We start from the raw sequence: 18,209 nt of genomic DNA, 5'->3' as shown, positions 1-18,209 counted from the left end.
CATTAACCTTGATATGTACAATCAGGCGAGGAAGGTTGCCACCCCACAATGTTCTTTAAAGGCAACACCGTATGTATCCACCTTTCCGCCAACCCCTTATGTTTGTGATTAGACTTGAAAAAACAGTGTACACTAGTGGTTGGGGCGCACCCTTGATGCGCCACATAAGGGGTTAGCGGAAAGGTGGATACGTACGATGTTGCCTTCAAAAAACTGTGTACACTAGTGGTTGGGGCGCATCCTTGGTGGGCCACCTGAGTGAAAGTTCTGCGGTGCCTGATAGGGCATCGCACCTTTCAGTTTGTTTTTTGAATTCTGGGTAGCACATGTGCATGTAAGCATTGTTGAGCGAATTCTGTTTCCTGTGTACACAAGAAACAAACTAACACTCCATCACAGTCAGTGCATACCGCATCGCCTGAACCGTCCGGTGCCATGTAGGAGGTGACCATTTCAAATTTTGTTTTGCGTTGTGGGTGGGACATGGATATGCAAGTAACCTGCGTATGCGCTCCAATGGATGAACTGGTTACAACATCAAGCATTCACGGGCCTAGTTTGCTCCATTAGCATGTAAATTTGTATTAATGAGCACAAATGAAATGTCTTATAATTTATTTAGTCCACAACAAAAAATTAGGCATAGAAAAATTAGAATATAACACAGTGTTGGGACAATTTCACAGTTTGACAAAATAATATACAGTAAAAACTTTTAACATGTCTGCTCCTTTACAAATGGTACACAGGTAATCATGCATACATCATGCACAGAATTAACTAGTACTCCTTCCATCCCAAAATAAGTGCTGCTGATTTAGGGATACGGCTTGCCTGCTCCCTCTTCATGCTCCCATCCGTGCTCCCAGTTCATCCTACGGCTGTCTTTTTTCCTTTTGTTTTTCTAATCTAATCATCTTCCCCCTGATTTTAAGTGGGTGGAGCTGCGCCTTATTTTGTTTCAATCAAATCAAGCCACGTACGTGGGAGTATGGATGGGCACACACGAGGGGAGCAGGCAAGTCTCGTCCCTGATTTAGTATAACTTTAAACTAAAGTTGTACTAAGTTAGTGGCACTTATTTTGGAACGGACAGAGTACTACAGAATGAAAGCTACTGGGAAAAAGGGGAAACAATTCGGAGACGGGATTACAATGCCAATGATTGTAACAACAGAGTAAGAACAAAGCCTTACACTGCCGAGTAGAATTAGCCTGCACATAATCCAAGTCATGTCTTTGTCAACTAAACTTCATTGGATGAACTGGTTTCACAAGCATCTCTGAACCTCCAGACCATTTATATAACCGAACTGCTAAAAGTGAGAAAATAGTGACATTGAGTAAGAAAATACCTATATCATAAATACATAAGTTGTGGTATATCATAAGTTCCTGTTGTCGTATACATAAATCAGCCCGCAAATTAACTGAGGTGTTAAAGATCTGAGAAAACCAGTTGAGAATCACTGAATATGGTCAGCCAGGAAAAATAAAGGAAATATAACTTTAGTGTCGTGTGTTCAAATGAAGTTTGCAGCGAATACAGGGTGAAAGAGCACAAAAGGGAGTGGTTTTTATACAAGTTGTGATAAAAACTATTTTAACTGCAAGATGTATGGCGGGGGCTCGTGCATGGCTTGACGGGCTTGTGGGACTTGAGCAAAAGGGATTAATATAAAATCAAAGTAGAAGATCCGGTAACCATATACACAAACTCGGATATCGGGCAACAATCATTCCACCGCCTTGCTTTTTTTAACTGACACCGCCTTGCTATTAGTACTCCCTTCGTTTGAAAATACTTGTCATCAAAATGGATAAAAAAAGATGTGGGTGAGTTTTGAAATGAGCTCCTGCGACGCCCCTGGCGCCGCGGCCCCCGCGGCCCCGCGGCTGCTCGCCCCACCGCCGACGTCCTCTTCCGCGCCCCCCGGCCTCCCTGTCCTCCGCTGACACCTCCTCCCCTGCGCCCTCGTCGCCGCCGGCGCTCCGATGGGCCGATTTGGCGGAGTTGGCCGACGTGGATGCCGGCCGTGCGGTGGTTCGCCGGGATCCCCCGCCTCGGGCTGTCGGGTCCCGGCTGGTGCCCGCGCCCCTACCGCGTTCCGGTCACCCTGGCGCCCCCGCCCGCGCGCCTCGCTCCTATGTCTCCTTGCCGCTGACGCCCCGGAAAGCCGCCGCCTTGGCTCACCGGACCGCTCGTCGCCGCCGCGCCTCGGCGTGGGGTGTCGCGGGGCGGTCCGACCAGGGGCTGGCTGGCACGCCTTGGCGCGTCGCAGCGAACGCCCCCCTGGCCTCCGCGCCTCGGGCTTCTCCGCGTCGGGCTGCGTTCCCGCCGACTATCTCTCCGGCCCTCCGCCGCACGTCTCCGTTCCGCCCATTCATTGCTTCCTTTGGGACCTCCGCGCTGCGCCTGTCCCCCTCTCGCGCTCCCAGTCGGGCTTGGCCCGCTCCCCCGGTGGCGTCAGTGTCGGCGGCGGCAGGGACGGCGGCGGCTGAGGAAACCCTCGCCCCGACCTCCCTGCCTCGCGGGCTGGGCCGTCCTACCCTGGGCTGGAGGCTTCCTGGGCCGATCCCGGTTCGGGCATCCACCTCGATCTTGGGCCTCCCTCCTGGATCTGGTGATAGGCCGGCCCAGACGGGTCGCCAGGCCATTTGGCTCCCCGCTGGCCTGCCTCGTCCCCCATCCTCGCTCTCCCCTCCCCCGACAGAAACCCTACAACACGCTCCGCCCCCGCTCCCCGCCGCCGCCTCTCTCCCCATCCCCCGCCCCGCTCCCTCCCCGTCGGCACCCATGCCACGCTCGTGGGGGGATGCCACCCCTCGGCCTAAGCGGCGGGCCAAAGACCACCGTGCTGCTCCCCGCCCCTCCCCCGAAGCTTCCCGCCCTGAGGAAGAGCTCCGCCGCCAGCTCTCTTCCCGGGATTCTCGGCGTTCCCCTCCCCGCTCTGACCGCCGCTCGCCCCCGCGCACCGACCACCGCTCCCCGCCGCGCTGTTCTCCAGCCAGGGCTGATCGCCTGGACCGCTCCCGGTCCCGCTCGCCCGCGCCCGCGCCAGAGTGGAGGTCTCGCCGCTGCTCCCCGTCCTCTCCCCGGCGCTGGGACAGTGGCCACTCCCGCTCACCGATCCTCAACCGTCCCCCTGCCGCCTCCTCCGAGGCCCGCTGGTACCAGCCTCCCCGCTCCGCCCCTAGCTTCCCCCCGGGTACCGGCCGCGGCAAGGCCGGACCGAAGCGGAAGAAGAAGCGGGGGCTCGGCCGTGGCAATGGCCTGGCAGCGGCCCCGGCTCCGTCTCGCGTCCCGGCCGCATCGACCTCGACTGCCCTCTGCCCGGATGACCCCGCCGCCAACCTCGTCAAGTGCTTCAATTGTGGCCTTCCGGGACACTCCCAGATGGCCTGCACGAGTCCCCAGTACTGCTTCGTGTGCTCAGATCCGGACCACCCCGCGGCTCTCTGTACCGACCGCCAGGTCTCAAAGGAGCTGATGATGGACGGCCACGACATCGAGGGCCTCGGACTCTTCCACATCAAGGTGGAGGACATCCTCTCACCGTCTCCGTCGCTCCTTGCGGTCGTGACCATCGTGGGGGCTGGGGTCGCTTCGCCAAAGATGATCGAGGCAGAGCTTAACCACCTCTGCCATCGCGTTTGGGACTGGCAGGTGACTCCGACCTCGGATAGCTCCTTCACCGTGGTCTTCCCCGACACTCTCAGCCTGGGCCTCTGCACCCGTAGTAACGACATCACCCTCGCCCTCAACAAGCTCGTCGTCAACATCTCTGAGCCCCTGATGGACCCTAAGGTGGTTGCCGCGCTGGACACTGCTTGGATCCTCATAGCGGGCCTCCCCGACATCGCCCGCTCTAGGAAGGTGATCCGTAGCATGTCCAAGCTCCTGGGCAAGGTGGTGGTGGCAGACGAGCTCTCCCTTCGCAAGGAGGAGGAGGTTCGTGTCAAGGTCAAGTGCCTGGACTCCTCCACCCTTCGTGCCATCGTTAGAGTGTTCTTGAGCGACTAGGGATTCGACCTCAAGATCTACCCCGAGCCTCCCAACCACATCGGCCGCCCTCAACACTTCGTCGATGGCCACTTTGGTGGGGGCGGCGCAGACCCCCGCGATGACTCCCACTACCGCCGTTCGCGCCCCTCCCACCTCGAGGATCCGGAGGACAACGACGAGCGCACTGGCCGCAGCCGCTCCCCCTCACGAGACCCCTCACCTCCTCCGGGGCGTGGGGGTGTGGGTGCAGGCCGGTCGCATGGGTTGGCCCCCTCCTCCGAGGCCGCCTCGCCGCGCTGCCGGTCTCCTCTCCCTCCTCTTCGGCCGAGCTCAACGACATCTCCAGCGTCAGCCTCCTCGTCCTCCAGGCATCTTCGCTGCGCTCGCCGTGCGTCCTTCCCATGGTGGCCACGGCCCCCTCGTCCTCGGCCTCGGCGTCTCTGCTGCCTCCGGCCTCGCCGACATCGGTGCCCCCCCCCTCGGGTCCCCCCTGATGGACCCTCCTGGGGTGGACGAGCCGTCGCCCCCCGCCTCCCCCCGGCTCCCTCGCCTGCCCCGGTTGATGAGGCGCCAGCCCCAAACCCGCTCTCTCCCCAGGCGGAGTCTGGTGCCCGTCTGATGCCTCCGGCACCTACGTCCCCGACTCGTCTGCTGCTGGTGGCCTCCGCGATGGTGTGCACCCCCGTCGCCTCCCACCTGCCTTGGTCGGTGCCCTTCGTCCATCGGGCTCGGGCCTCGTCGACGCCGGTGACGGCCTCCCACCGCAGCACCCGGCTTGACCCGGATCGCCCGGCCGGCTTCCCGGCGCCGTCCATCTCCGAGCGGGCTGAGACCCGGGCTACGGCCCGGAACCTTGAGATAGGTGCGGCCGACATCCCCTCCAGTTCCTCCAACTGCTCCTTTTCTGCGCTCGAAGCCATCCCGCTCGGCCGCCTTGCCAAGGTGGCCCTAGACTCGTCCGTAGTTTTCAGGGGGGAGGTTGGCCCCCCCTTGGAGCAGATTGCGTCTATCCAGGCCCGTGAGATCCTTGACGAGAAACTCGCCAAGACCCGGGCCCACCTCCTCTGCACCCCGGCACCCCGGCCCTCTGGGACACCGGTCGAGGAAATCCGTGGTTGCACTCACTCCCGCACTGCCGCTCTTAGAGCCAAAGTGCTTCCATCATCCTGGGGTCAAGCAGCCCCTCAATGGCGGTTTAGATGCGTGTCCTCTTCTGGAACATCCGCAGCTTCGGCCATGACGGCCGGCGCCAGCTAGTTGAGTACATCCGTGACGAGGACATCGACATCATTGCCATCCAAAAACCATATGCATGGATTTCTGTCTCCTCGAGCTTGACAGCCTTAGCTCCCACCTGTTCGCCTGGCATTGGCTCCCTTCTAGTGGGAACAATGGCCACTCGGGTGGCATCCTCTTAGGTGTTAAGGATGCCACCTTTGAGGTGGGAGGTATGGATCGGGGCGAGTTCTTCGTTAGTATGGAGATCTTCGAGCGTGCGCTCAACTTTAAATGGGAGGTCATCATCGTCTATGGACCGGCGGACCACAGCCGCTCCCCGACCTTCCTCGCCGAGCTGCAGCAGAAGATCTCCGCTTCCCCCCTCCCTGTTGTGGTGGGGGGTGACTTTAACCTCATCCACTCCCCGGATGAGAAGAATAATGACTGGGTTAATCACCCCCGGATGCAGATGTTTAACGACTGCATTGCGGAGCTTGGCCTCCGTGAGCTCGAGCGCACGGGGGCCCGGTTCACCTGGACTAACCGCCAGGCAAACCCACGCAGTCTGTCCTAGACCGCGTCTTAGTTTCCCCGGAGTGGGAGCTCAGATGCCCCCTGGCCTCGGTTCAGGCCATTACCAGGATCGGCTCCGATCATGTTCCTCTTCTCCTCTGCTCTGCTGATGACCGCCCCCCATCCCCCTCGGTTCTGGTTTGAGCTCTTCTGGCTCAACCAGGCCGGGTTCCGCGAGGCTGTTGCGGCTAAGTGGACCGCCGCACGCAATTCCCCTCACCGCGCCATGTCTGTGGTGGACTCCTGGCAGTTCTGCGCCAAGCTTGCCCGCCAATTTATGAAGGGATGGGGCGCGAACCTCGGCCGTGATATCCGGGACCGCAAGAAGGCTCTCCCGAGCGCCATCGAGGCCCTGGACGCCCGTGCTGACTCGTCTGGGATCTCCTCGGATGAGTGGATGTTGAGATATGATCTCGAGGACCAGCTCTCGGTCATCTACGCTGATGAGGAGGCCTACTGGCGGTTGCGCGACACCCAACGGTGGGTACTTCACGGCAACGCCAACACGGCCTACTTCCAGGCGATTGCCAACGGCCGGCGTCATCACAACTCCATTCACTCCCTGTGGGATGGTGATACTCAGCTTGTTCGACCCTTGGACATCCGTGCCCACGTAGACGGCTTCTATAAAGTCCTTTTCACCCCCACCCCTTGGGCTGGGGCTGCGCTGGCCCCCGATACCTGGTCAGGTGCCCAGCTTGTCTCCACCGAGGCCAACGCCACTTTGGTGGCGCCTTTCTCGGAGGAGGAGGTCCTTGTGGTGGTCAACGGAATGAACCCATCCTCGGCTCCGGGCCCGGATGGATTGCCAGTCCTGTTTTTTAAAACATTCTGGCAAACCATCAAACCGGAGGTCATGGCCCTCTTTGACGAGTTCTTCTCTGGGACCATGGACCTTGGGCGCCTGAAGTATGGGTTCATTACCCTCATCCCAAAGGTTCCCGGGGCCTCGGACATCCGCTAGTTCCGCCCGATCACCGTGATTAACGTGATCTTAAGGATCCTGGCCAAAGGGTACGCCAATAGGGTGACCCTTCTTGCAGACTCTGTCACCCACCCCAACCAATCCGCCTTCATCCAAGGCCGATTTATTTTGGATGGGGTGTTGGTCTTTCACGAAGTCCTCCATGAAGTCCGATCCAAGCATCACCGCGTTGTGTTCCTTAAGCTCGACTTTCATAAGGCCTACGACACGGTCCATTGGCCCTTCCTTCGGGAAGTATTGCTTTGGAAGGGCTTCGGCGACCGCTGGGTGACCCGCGTTATGCAACTTGTCACCTGTGGTCGGACGGCGATCAACATTAACGACGAGATCGGTCCCTACTTCCCCACCTTATGTGGGGTGCGCCAGGGTGACCCGTTCTCCCTGTTCCTTTTCAACATGGTTGTCGATGCCCTTGCGGTCATCCTTGATAAGGCCAAAGCCTGCGTCCATATCCGGGGCGTTGTCCCCCACCTAGTGGACGGAGGAGGGGTTTCCCTCCTCCAATACGCGGACGACACCATAGTCATGGTGGAGGGCGCGGCTGACATCGCCAACCTGAAGTTCCTCCTCATGTGCTTCCAACAGATGTCGGTGTTGGGGAACGTAGCAAAAATTCAAAATTTTCCTACGAGTCACCAAGATCTATCTATGGAGAGACTAGCAACGAGGGGAAGGAGAGTGCATCTACATACCCTTGTAGATCGCTAAGCGGAAGCGTTCAAGAGAAAGGGGTTGAGGGAGTCGTACTCGTCGTGATCCAAATCACCGGAGATCCTAGTGCCAAACGGACGACACCTCCGCGTTCAACACACGTGCAGCCCGATGACGTCTCCCACGCCTTGATCCAGCAAGGAGAGAGGGAGAGGTTGGGGAAGACTCCATCCAGCAGTAGCACAACGGCGTGGTGGTGGTGGAGGAGTGTGGCAATCCTGCAGGGCTTTGCCAAGCACCGCGGGAGAGGAGGAGGACTTGGGAGATGGGAAGGGCTGCGCCAGAACTTGAGTGCGGCTGCCCTCCCACCCCCACATATAAATAGGGGCAAGTGAGAGGGGGGGCCGGCCCCCCTCAGATCCAATCTGAGGAGGGGGCGGCGGCCAGGAGGGTTGCCTTGCCCCCCAAGGCAAGGGGGCGCCCCCCTATAGGGTTCCCCCCAAGCCCTAGGCGCCTTGGGCCCTGGTGGCGGGGCACACCAGCCCACCTGGGGCTGGTCCCCTCCCACACTTGGTCCATGCAGCCCTCTGGGGACGGTGGCCCCACCTGGTGGACCCCCGGGACCCTCCCGGTGGCCCCGGTATGTTATCGATAGCACCCGAAACTTTTTCGGTGACCAAAACAGGACTTCCCATATATAAATCTTTACCTCCCGACCATTCCGGAACTCCTCATGACGTTCGGGACCTCATCCGGGACTCCGAACAACATTCGGTAACCACATACAAACTTCCTTTATAACCCTAGCGTCATCGAACCTTAAGTGTGTAGACCCTACGGGTTCGGGAACCATGCAGACATGACCGGGACATTCTCCGGTCAATAACCAACAACGGGATCTGGATACCCATGTTGGATCCCACATGTTCCATGATGATCTCATCGGATGAACCACGATGTCGAGGATTCGATCAATCCCGTATACAATTCCCTTTGTCTAGCGGTATTGTACTTGCCCGAGATTCGATCGTCGGTATGCCGATACCTTGTTCAATCTCTTTACCGGCAAGTCTCTTTACTCGTTCTGTAACACATCATCTCGTGATCAACCCCTTGGTCACATTGTGCACATTATGATGATGTCCTACCGAGTGGGCCCAGAGATACCTCTCCGTCACACGGAGTGACAAATTCCAGTCTCGATTCGTGCCAACCCAACAGACACTTTTGGAGATACCCATAGTGCACCTTTATAGCCACCCAGTTACGGTGTGACGTTTGGTACACCCAAAGCATTCCTACGGTATCTGGGAGTTGCACAATCTCATGGTCTAAGGAAATGATACTTGACATTAGAAAAGCTTTAGCATACGAACTACACGATCTTTGTGCTAGGCTTAGGATTGGGTCTTGTCCATCACATCATTCTCCTAATTATGTGATCCCATTATCAACGATATCCAATGTCCATGGTCAGGAAACCGTAACCATCTATTGATCAACGAGCTAGTCAACTAGAGGCTTACTAGGGACATGGTGTTGTCTATGTACCCACACATGTATCTGAGTTTCCTATCAATACAATTATAGCATGGATAATAAACGATTATCATGAACAAGGAAATATAATAATAAGAAATAATTTATTATTGCCTATAGGGCATATTACCAACAGTCTCCCACTTGCACTAGAGTCAATAATCTAGTTCACATCGCCATGTGATTAACACTCACAGGTCACATCGCCATGTGACCAACATCCAAAGAGTTTACTAGTGTCACTAAACTAGTTCACATCATCATGTGATTAAGACTCAATGAGTTCTGGGGTTTGATCATGTTTTGCTTGTGAGAGAGGTTTTAGTCAACGGGTCTGCAACATTCAGATCCGTATGTACTTGGCAAATCTCTAGGTCATATTGTAAATGCTGCTTCCACGCTCCACTTGGAGCTATTCCAAATGGTCGCTCCACTATACGTATCCGGTTTGCTACTCAGAGTCAGTCGGATAGGTGTTAAATCGTGCATCGACATAACCCTTTACGCCGAACTCTTTATCACCTCCATAATCGAGAAACATGTCCTTATTTACTCCAAGGACAATTTTGACCGCTGTCCAATGATCCATTCCTGGATCATTCTTGTACCCCTTGACTGACTCATGGCAAGGCACACTTCCGGTGCGGTACACAGCATAGCATACTATAGAGCCTACGTCTGAAGCATAGGGGACGACCTCCGTCCTTTCTCTCTCTTCTGCTGTGGTCAAGCTTTAAGTCTTAACTTCATACCTTACAACTCAGGCAAGAACTCCTTCTTTGACTGATCCATCTTGAACACCTTCAAGATCATGTCAAGGTATGTGCTTATTTGAAAGTACCATTTAGTATTTTTGATCTATCCTCATAGATTTTGATGCTCAATGTTCAAGTAGCTTAATCCAGGTTCTCCATTGAAAAACACTTTTCAAATAACCCTATATGCTTTCTAGAAATTCTACATCATTTCCGATCAACAATATGTCAACAACATATACTCATCAGAAATGCTATAGTGCTCCCACTCACTTCTTTGGAAATACAAGTTTCTCATAAACTTTGTATGAACCCAAAATTCTTTGATCATCTCATCAAAGCGCACATTCCAACTCCGAGATGCTTACTCCAGTCCTTAGAAGGATTGCTGGAGCTTTGCATACTTGTTAGCGTCTTTTAAGATTGTCAAAACCTTCTGGTTGTATCACATACAACCTTTCCTGAAGAAAATTGTCGAGGAAACAATGTTTTGGCATCCTATCTGCAAGATTTCATAAATCATGTAGTAATTGCTAATATAATTCCAACAGACTCTTAGCATCGCTACGAGTGAGAAAGTCTCATCGTAGTAAACTCCTTGAACTTGTCGGAAAACATCTTAACGACAAGTCGAGCTTTCTTAATGGTGATACTTACCATCATTGTCTGTCTTCCTTTTAAAATCCATCTGTACCCAATAGCCTTACGGCCATCAAGTAGTTCTGCCAAAGTCTACACTTTGTTTTTATACATGGATCCTCTCTCAGATTTTATGGCCTCTAGCCATTTGTCGGAATCCGGGCCCACCATCGCTTCTCCATAGCTCATAGGTTCATTGTTGTCTAGCAACATGACCTCCAAGACAAGATTACCGTACCACTCTGAAGCAGTACCTGTCCTTGTCGACCTACGAGTTTCGGTAGTGACTTGATCTGAAGTTTCATGATCACTATCATCAGCTTCCACTTCAATTGGTGTAGGTGCCACAGGAACAACTTCCTGTGCCCTGCTACACACTAGTTGAAGTGATGGTTCAGTAACCTCATCAAGTCTCCACCATCCTCCCACTCAATTCTTTTGAGAGAAACTTTTCCTCGAGAAAGGACCCGATTCTAGAAACAATCCCTTTGCTTCCGGATCTGAGACATGAAGTATACCCAACTGTTTTTGGGTGTCCTATGAAGATGTATTTATCCACTTTGGGTTCGAGCTTATCAACCTGAAACTTTTCACATAAGCGTCGCAACCCCAAACCTTTTAAGAAACGACAGCTTAGGTTTCTCTAAACCATAGTTCACACGGTGCCATCTCAACGGAATTACGTGGTGCCCTATTTAAAGTGAATGTGGTTGTCTCTAATGCCTAACCCATGAACGATAGTGGTAATTCGATAAGAGACATCATGGTATACCCCATATCCAATAGGGTGCATCTATGATGTTCGGACACACCATCACACTATGGTGTTCCAGGCGGTGTTAGTTGTGAAACAATTTCCACAATGTCTCAATTGTGTACCAAACTCGCAACTCAGATATCCATCTCTATGATCATATCACGGACATTTTTTCCTCTTGTCACGAAGATCTTCAACTTCACTCTGAAATTACTTGAACCTTTCAATAATTCAGACTTGTGTTTCATCAAGTAAATATACTCAACATCTACTCAAATCATCTGTGAAGTAAGAACATAATGATATTCACTGCATGCCTCAGCACTCATTGGACTGCACACATCAAAATGTGTTACTTCCAACAAGTTGCTATCTTGTTCCATCTTACTGAAAACGAGGCTTTTCAGTCATCTTGCCCATGTGGTATAATTTGCATATCTCAAGTGATTCAAAATCAACTGAGTCCAAACGATCCATCTGCATGGAGTTTCTTCATGTGTATACACCAATAGACATGGTTCACATGTCTCAAACTTTTAAAAAATGAGTGAGTCCAAAGATCCATCAACATGGAGCTTATTCATGCGTTTTATACCAATATGACTTACATGGCAGTGCCACAAGTAAGTGGTAATAGTACTATCATTACTATGTTATATCTTTTGGCATGAAAATGTGTATCACTACGATCGAGATTCAATAAACCATTCTTTTAGGTGCAAGACCATTGAAGGTTTTATTCAAATAAATAGAGTAACCATTATTCTCCTTAAATGAATAACCGTATTGCGATAGACATAATCCAATCATGTCTATGCTCAACGCAAACACCAAATAACAATTATTTAGGTTTAACACCAATCTCGATGGTAGACGGAGCAGGCGATGCTTGATCACATCAACCTTGGAAACACTTCCAACACGCATCATCATCTCACCTTTAGCTAGTCTCCATTTATTCCGTAGCTCTTTTATTTCGAGTTACTAACACTTAGCAACCGAACTGGTATCTTAATACCCTGGTGCTACTAGGAGTACTAGTAAAGTACACATTTAATTCAATGTATATCCAATATACTTCTGTCAACCTTGCCAGCCTTCTCATCTACCAAGTATCTAGGGTAGTGCTGCTTTAGTGTCCGTTCCCTCATTACAGAAGCACTTAGTCTCGGGTTTGGGTTCAACCCTGGGTTTCTTCATTGGAGCAGCAACTGATTTGCCATTTCATGAAGTACCCCTTCTTGCCCTTGCCCTTCTTGAAACTAGTGGTTTCACTAACCATCAATAATTGATGCTCCTTCTTGATTTCTACATTCGCTGTGTCAAACATCGCGAATATTTCAAGGATCATCATATCTATCCCTGATATGTTATAGTTCATCAAGAATCTCTAGTAGCTTGGTGGCAATGTCTTTGGAGAAACATTACTATCTCATCTGGAAGATTAACTCCCACTCGATTCAAGTGATTGTTGTACCCAGAAAATCTGAGTACAAGCTCAACGATTGAGATCTTCTCCCTTAATTTGAAGGCTAGAAAACTCGTTGGAGGTCTTATACCTCTTGACGCGGGCACGAGCCTGAAATCTCAATTTCAGCTCTTGGAACATCTCATATGTTCTGCGACATTTCAAAAATGTCTTTTGGTGCCTCAATTCTGAACCATTTAACATTACCAAACTATCATGTAGTCATCGAAACGTGTATGTCAGATGTTCGCAACATCCACAGTCCATGTTTGAGGTCCAGCACACCGAGCGGTGCATTAAGGACATAAGCCTTCTACTGTCCGCATAATTGCTACTGTCAACTTTCAACTATACTTTCTCTAGGAACATATCTAAAACAGTAGAACTAAACCGCGAGCTATGACATAATTTGCAAAGGGTTTTTGACTATGTTCAGGATAATTAAGTTCATCTAATGAACTCCCACTCAGATAGACATCCCTCTAGTCATCTAAGTGATTACATGATCCGAGTCAACTAGGCGTGTCCGATCATCACGTGAGACGGACTAGTCATCATCGGTGAACATCTTCATGTTGATCGTATCTACCATACGACTCATGCTCGACCTTTCGGTCTCTTGTGTTCCGAGGCCATGTCTGTACATGCTAGGCTCGTCAAGTCAAACTAAGTGTATCGCTTGTGTAAATCTGGCTTACACCCGTTGTATGTGAATGTTAGAATCTATCACACCCGATCATCACGTGGTGCTTCGAAACGACGAACTTTCGCAACGGTGCACAGTTAGGGGGAACACTTTCTTGAAATTTTAATGAGGGATCATCTTATTTACTACCGTTGTTCTAAGCACATAAGATGCATAAACATGATAAACATCACATGCAATCAAATAGTGACATGATATGGCCAATATCATTTTGCTCCTGTTGATCTCCATCTTCGGGGCTCCATGATTATCATCGTCACCGGCATGACACCATGATCTCCATCATCGTGTCTTCATGAAGTTGTCTCGCCAACTATTACTTCTACTACTATGGCTAACGGTTAGCAATAAAGTAAAGTAATTACATGGTGTTGTTCAATGACACGCAGGTCATACAATAAATTAAGACAACTCCTATGGCTCCTGCCGGTTGTCATACTCATCGACATGCAAGTCGTGATTCCTATTACAAGAACATGATCAATCTCATACATCACATATATATCATTCATCACATTCTTTTGGCCATATCACATCACATAGCATACCCTGCAAAAACAAGTTAGACGTCCTCTAATTGTTGTTTGCATGTTTTACGTGGCTGCTATGGGTTTCTAGCAAGAACTTCTTACCTACGCAAAAACCACAATGTGATATGTCAATTGCTATTTACCCTTCCTAAGGACCCTTTTCATCAGATCCGATCCGACTAAAGTGGGAGAGACTGGCACCCGCTAGCCACCTTATGCAATCGGTGGAACCTGTCTCACGCAAGTGTACGTGTAAGGTCGGTCCGGGCCGCTTCATCCCACAATACCGTCGAAACAAGATTGGACTAGTAATGGTAAGCATATTGAACAAAATCAACGCCCACAACTACTTTGTGTTCTACTCGTGCATAGAATCTACGCAATAGACCTAGATCTGATACCACTGTTGGGGAACGTAGCAGAAATTCAAAATTTTCCTACGAGTCACCAAGATCTATCTATGGAGAGACTAGCAACGAGGGGAAGGAGAGTGCATCTACATACCCTTGTAGATCGCTAAGCGGAAGCGTTCAAGAGAACGGGGTTGAAGGAGTCCTACTCGTCGTGATCCAAATCACCAGAGATCCTAGTGCCGAACGGATGGCACCTCCGCGTTGAACACATGTGTAGCCCGGTGACGTCTCCCACGCCTTGATCCGGCAAGGAGAGAGGGAGAGGTTGGGGAAGACAATTTCCAGCAGCAGCACAACGGCGTGGTGGTGGTGGAGGAGCGTGGCAATCCTACAGGGCTTCGCCAAGCACCGCGGGAGAGGAGAAGGACTTGGGAGAGGGGAAGGGCTGCGCCAGAACTTGGGTGCGGCTGCCCTCCCACCCCCACATATATATAGGGGCAAGGGAGAGGGGGCCCGGCCCCCTCAGATCCAATCTGAGGAGGGGGCGGCGGCCAAGGGGGTTGCCTTGCCCCCCAAGGCAAGGGGGCGCCCCCCTTTAGGGTTCCCCCCAAGCCCTAGGTGCCTTGGGCCCTGGTGGGGGGGCGCACCAACCCACCTGGGTCTGTTCCCCTCCCACACTTGGCCCATGCAGCCCTCTGGGGCCGGTGGCCCCACCTGGTGGACCTCGGGACCCTCCCGGTGGCCCCGGTACATTACCGATAGCACCCGAAACTTTTCTGGTGACCAAACCAGGACTTCCCATATATAAATCTTTACCTCCGGACCATTTCAGAACTCCTCGTGACTTCCAGGATCTCATCCGGGACTCCGAACAACATTCGGTAACCACATACAAACTTCCTTTATAACCCTAGCATCATCGAACCTTAAGTGTGTAGACCCTACGTGTTCGAGAACCATGCAGACATGACCGAGACATTCTCCGGTCAATAACCAACAGCGGGATCTGGATACCCATGTTGGCTCCCACATGTTCCACGATGATCTCATCGGATGAACCACGATGTCGAGGATTCGATCAATCCCGTATACAATTCCCTTTGTCTAGCGGTATTGTACTTGCCTGAGATTCGATCGTCGGTATGCCGATACCTTGTTCAATCTCGTTACCGGCAAGTCTCTTTACTTGTTCCGTAACACATTATCCCGTGATCAACCCCTTGGTCACATTGTGCACATTATGATGATGTCCTATCGAGTGGGCCTAGAGATACCTCTCCGTCACACGGAGTGACAAATCCCAGTCTCGATTTGTGCCAACCCAACAGACACTTTCGGATATACCCATAGTGCACCTTTATAGCCACCCAGTTACGTTGTGACGTTTGGTACACCCAAAGCATTCCTACGGTATCCGGGAGTTGCACAATCTCATGGTCTAAGGAAATGATACTTGACATTAGAAAAGCTTTAGCATACGAACTACACGATCTTTGTGCTAGGCTTAGGATTGGGTCTTGTCCATCACATCATTCTCCTAATGATGTGATCCCGTTATCAACGACATCCAATGTCCATGGTCAAGAAACCGTAACCATCTATTGATCAACGAGCTAGTCAACTAGAGGCTTACTAGGGACATGGTGTTGTCTATGTACCCACACATGTATCTGAGTTTCCTATCAATACAATTATAGCATGGATAATAAACGATTATCATGAACAAGGAAATATAATAATAATAACTAGTTTATTATTGCCTCTAGGGCATATTTCCAATAGTCGGGACTCACCATCAACTTCGACAAGAGCGAAGTGATAGTCCTCAGCTACCCACCGGACGATGCTTTGTCCATTGCGGACCGACTGAACTGCCGTCTGGGCTCCTTCCCCACGACTTACTTGGGGGTGCCCATTAGTGACTCCAGCTTGACCGTCGCGGATCTCCGCCCGACTGTGACTAGGATGTTGGGGAACGTTGCATAAAATAAAATTTTCCTACGTTCACCAAGATCCATCTGTGAGTTCATCTAGCAATGAGAGAGAGAGAGATGCATCTACATACCCTTGTAGATCGCGTGCGGAAGCGTTCAAGAGAACGGGGTTGAGGTAGTCGTTCTCGTCGTGATCCTATCACCGGAGATCCTAGCGCCAAACGGACGACACCTCCACGTTCAACACACGTACGGTCAGCGTGACGTCTCCTTCGTCTTGATCCAGCAAGGGGGAAGGAGAGGTTGATGAAGATCCAGCAGCACGACGGCATGGTGGTGGATGCAGCAGGGCTCCGGCAGGGCTTCACCAAGCAACTACGGGAGGAGGAAGAGGTGTAGCAGGGGGAGGGAGGCGCCAAGACTCAGGGTGCGGCTGCCCTGCCTGCCCCCTCCTTTATATAGGCCCCCCCAGGGGGAGGGCATCGGCCCTGGAGATTGAATCTCCCAAGGGGGGCGGCGGCCAGGGGGGTGGAGTGACCCCCAAGGCAAGAGGTGCGCCCCCACCCTAGGGTTTCCAACCCTAGGCGCAGGGGGGGGCAAGTGGGGGGCGCACCAGCCCACCAGGGGCTGGTTCCCTCCCCACTTCAGACCACGGGGCCCTCCGGTATAGGTGGCCCCACCCGGTGGACCCCCGGGACCCTTCCGGTGGTCCCGATACAATACCGGGTGACCCCGAAACTTTCTCGATGGCCGAAACAACACTTCCTATATATAATTCTTTACCTCCGGACCATTCCAGAACTCCTCGTGACGTCTGGGATCTCATCCGGGACTCCAAACAACATTCGGTTTGCTGCATACTCATATTCATACAACCCTAGCATCACCGAACCTTAAGTGTGTAGACCCTACGGGTTCGGGAGACATGCAGACATGACCGAGACGGCTCTCCGGTCAATAACCAACAGCGGGATCTGGATACCCATGTTGGCTCCCACATACTCCTCGATGATCTCATCGGATGAACCACGATGTCGAGGATTCAAGCAACCCCGTATACTATTCCCTTTGTCAGAAGGTATGTTACTTGCCCGAGATTCGATCGTCGGTATCCCAATACCTCGTTCAATCTCGTTGCCGGCAAGTCACTTTACTCGTACCGTAATGCATGATCCCGTGACCAGACACTTGGTCACTTTGAGCTCATTATGATGATGCACTACCGAGTGGGCCCAGTTATACCTCTCCGTTATATGGAGTGACAAATCCCAGTCTCGATCCGTGTCAACCCAATAGACACTTTCAGAGATACCTGTAGTGCACCTTTATAGTCACCCAGTTATGTTGTGACGTTTGGTACACCCAAAGCACTTCTACGGTATCCGGGAGTTACACGATCTCATGGTCTAAGGAAGAGATACTTGACATTGGAAAAGCTCTAGCAAAACGAACTACACAATCTTGTGCTATGCTTAGGATTGGGTCTTGTCCATCACATCATTCTCCCAATGATGTGATCCCGTTATCAACGACATCCAAATGTCCATAGTCAGGAAACCATGACTATCTGTTGATCAACGAGCTAGTCAACTAGAGGCTCACTAGGGACATGTTGTGGTCTAAGTATTCACACGTGTATTACGATTTCCGGATAATACAATTATAGCATGAATAAAAGACAATTATCATGAACAAGGAAATATAATAATAATCCTTTTATTATTGCCTCTAGGGCATATTTCCAACAGTCTCCCACTTGCACTAGAGTCAATAATCTAGTTACATTGTGATGAATCGAACACCCATAGAGTTCTGGTGTTGATCATGTTTTGCTCGCGGAAGAGGTTTAGTCAACGGATCTACGACATTCAGATCCGTATGTACTTTGCAAATATCTATGTCTCCATCTTGAACATTTTCACGGATGGAGTTGAAACGACGCTTGATGTGCCTGGTCTTCTTGTGAAGCCTGGGCTCCTTGGCAAGGGCAATAGCTCCAGTGTTGTCACAGAAGAGAGTGATCGGCCCCGACGCATTGGGTATGACTCCTAGGTCGGTGATGAACTCCTTCATCCATATTGCTTCATGCGCTGCC

Source organism: Triticum dicoccoides, chromosome 1B (genome assembly GCF_002162155.2).
Source record: "Triticum dicoccoides isolate Atlit2015 ecotype Zavitan chromosome 1B, WEW_v2.0, whole genome shotgun sequence".
Lineage (NCBI taxonomy): Eukaryota > Viridiplantae > Streptophyta > Magnoliopsida > Poales > Poaceae > Triticum > Triticum dicoccoides.
This window is presented reverse-complemented; position numbering follows the sequence as displayed.